The sequence below is a fragment of the Triticum dicoccoides genome, chromosome 4B (genome assembly GCF_002162155.2).
Source record: "Triticum dicoccoides isolate Atlit2015 ecotype Zavitan chromosome 4B, WEW_v2.0, whole genome shotgun sequence".
Lineage (NCBI taxonomy): Eukaryota > Viridiplantae > Streptophyta > Magnoliopsida > Poales > Poaceae > Triticum > Triticum dicoccoides.
The window spans coordinates 587,982,536-587,985,002 of NC_041387.1; the positions used below are offsets into that span (position 1 = coordinate 587,982,536).

At 66.1% G+C, this 2,467-nt stretch overlaps 1 protein-coding gene across 5 annotated transcripts in view; it reads left to right on the forward strand.

Moving 5' to 3' along the window:
* Window positions 1-2,467, forward strand: part of LOC119291603 (protein FAR-RED IMPAIRED RESPONSE 1-like) — a 7,892-nt gene that overhangs the window by 3,931 nt on the left and 1,494 nt on the right. The window lies entirely within an intron of this gene.

Here is a 2,467-nt window from a genome sequence, read left to right on the forward strand (position 1 = left end):
GGCAGTAGGGGAAGGAGGGGGCTGGGCGTGGCGATGAGCGGCCGCGCCGGCGGCTCGGCGCCGTCGCGGGAGAGGAAGATGGCGGCGGCAGCGCAAGAGGCAGGGGGCGGCTAGGGTTCCGGCTCCTTTGGGAGCCGGGCAATAGAGATAATCTTCTTATTGCTTAATTCCAAAAAGAGTCTTACAACCTATATTTATAACCTAGATAACTTGCATAAGAATTAACCTAAGATAACTTGCATAAGAATTAACCTAAGATAACTTGTGGGCTAAGATTGCCCGGTGGGCCTCTACGGTCGTAACACTTCTCCCCGCCTGCACAAACAGCTCGTCCTCGAGCTGTAAGGTGGGGAAGCGCTGACGGAACTCCTCAAGGCGATCAACCAGCGTCAAACACCTTCTCGACAGCTGGGGCGGCCAGGTCGGCGGCGACGGCGTCCTCCGGAATGTAGTCTGCAACCTTCAGGTAGAAGAGTCGTGGGCAGACATGGCCGGGCGTGTAGGGCTCGTCGCAGTTGAAGCACAATCCTTGGCGGTGACGCTCGAGGAGCTCGGCTGAGGTGAGCCGGCGGAACGGGCGTCCCGCGGTCGCTGCGAGGGGTGCCGCAGAAGCCTGCGCAGGCCGACCCTGCGCGGAATCCGGCCCTGGTAGCGACCCAGCGGTCCGGGACGGTGATTCCTGCTGGATGGCCATCGCGCGGCGCTCGAACGCGCGGGCGTAGTACATGGCCGACTGGAGATCCTGGGGTCCGCGAAGCTCCACGTCGACGCGAATGTGATCCGGAAGGCCGCCGACGAAGAGCTCAGCCCGCTGCAGGGCCGTCACACCTGGCGCGTGACACGCCAGGGCCTGGAAGCGGTCGGCGAAATCCTGCACCGTGGAGGTGAAAGGTAGGCGGCCCAACTCGGCCAATCGGCTCCCGCGTAATGGCGGTCCGAAGCGAAGAAGGCACAGCTCGCGGAAGCGCTCCCACGGGGGCATGCTGCCCTCGTCCTGCTCGAGGGCGTAGTACCATGTGTGGACGGCCCCGCGGAGATGGTAGGAAGCCAGCCAAGTGTGCTGCCCGCGGAAGAACTGGTCATACTGGTTGAGCTAGTTAAGCGGGTCGTCCGAGCCGTCATAAGTGGCGAAGTCGAGCTTGGCGAACCTGGTCGGCTGCTGGTTTGGCGCGCCATGGCCCACTGCCTCGGCGGTGCGGAGAGCTGATGACGGTGCTTGGTCCATGGTGGGAAGGCCGGCGTAGGCCCCCGTGGCGCCCGACGCCCCGGGCTGCAACTGGGAACCCGACGGCTCCCGGGCCTCCGTGTAAACCAGCGGGGGCGATGTCCCGTGGAGCCAGCCCGGAAGCGGAGATGGTGGCGATGGGAACCGGACCTCCTGGATCGGAAGACCGCCTGGCGCGGACTGGCCCAGGCTAGGGCTGGGCGGTGGCCGCCGGGAGGGACGGCGAGGCGGTGGGTGGCGCGGGCCCTGGGCGGCTGCTGGCGGCGCGGGTGGCGCCGCGAGCGCTGGCGTCTGCCACTGGGGCCAGGGCGGCGTGGAAGTGGCCGGCGATGGTAGCGCCGGGTAGCCCTCGGCGATGGCCGCTGGGACGGAGTAGGCCGGCCACTGCGGGCCCTGGGCGGCTGCTGGCGGCGCGGGTGGCGCCGCGAGCGCTGGCGGCGGCCACTGGGGCCAGGGCGGCGTGGAAGCGGCCGGCGATGGTAGCGCCGGGTAGCCCCCGGCGATGGCCGCGGGGATGGAGTACCACGGCAGTGCCGGCTGGCCCGAGGGTACGGCCGGCGGTAGCGGCGGTGGCGGCCCGTACGGGCTAGCCAAATAGAGACGGATGCCGTAGACCGCGATCACCAGGTCATTGAGCACGCCGGCCATGGCCTCCGGGGAAAACTGGTTCGGCATGGGGTGTGGAGATGGCGGCGAATTGTGTACGGGTGGCGGTGGCTGGCCCTGGCTCGGCGTTGTACCGGGGGCGATCGGTGCCGACGGGAGGGTGAGCGAGGCCGTGGCGCTCGGCGATAAGGCGGCGGCGGTGGTGGAGTTGGTGGCAGCGGCGGTGGGGGTGCTGGTGGGCGGCGGCGGCGGTGGTGGCGATGACATGGTCGAAACCCAGGTAGCTGATACCAAGGTGTTAGGAGCTAGGGTTCTGTCCGGTCTTGGCCGTAGGCAGTAGGGGAAGGAGGGGGCTGGGCGTGGCGATGAGCGGCCGCGCCGGCGGCTGGGCGCCGTCGCGGGAGAGGAAGATGGTGGCGGCAGCGCAAGAGGCAGGGGGCGGCTAGGGTTCCGGCTCCTCTGGGAGCCGGGCAATAGAGATAATCTTCTTATTGCTTAATTCCAAAAAGAGTCTTACAGCCTATATTTATAACCTAGATAACTTGCATAAGAATTAACCTAAGATAACTTGCATAAGAATTAACCTAAGATAACTTGTGGGCTAAGATTGCCCGGTGGGCCTCTACGGCCGTAACA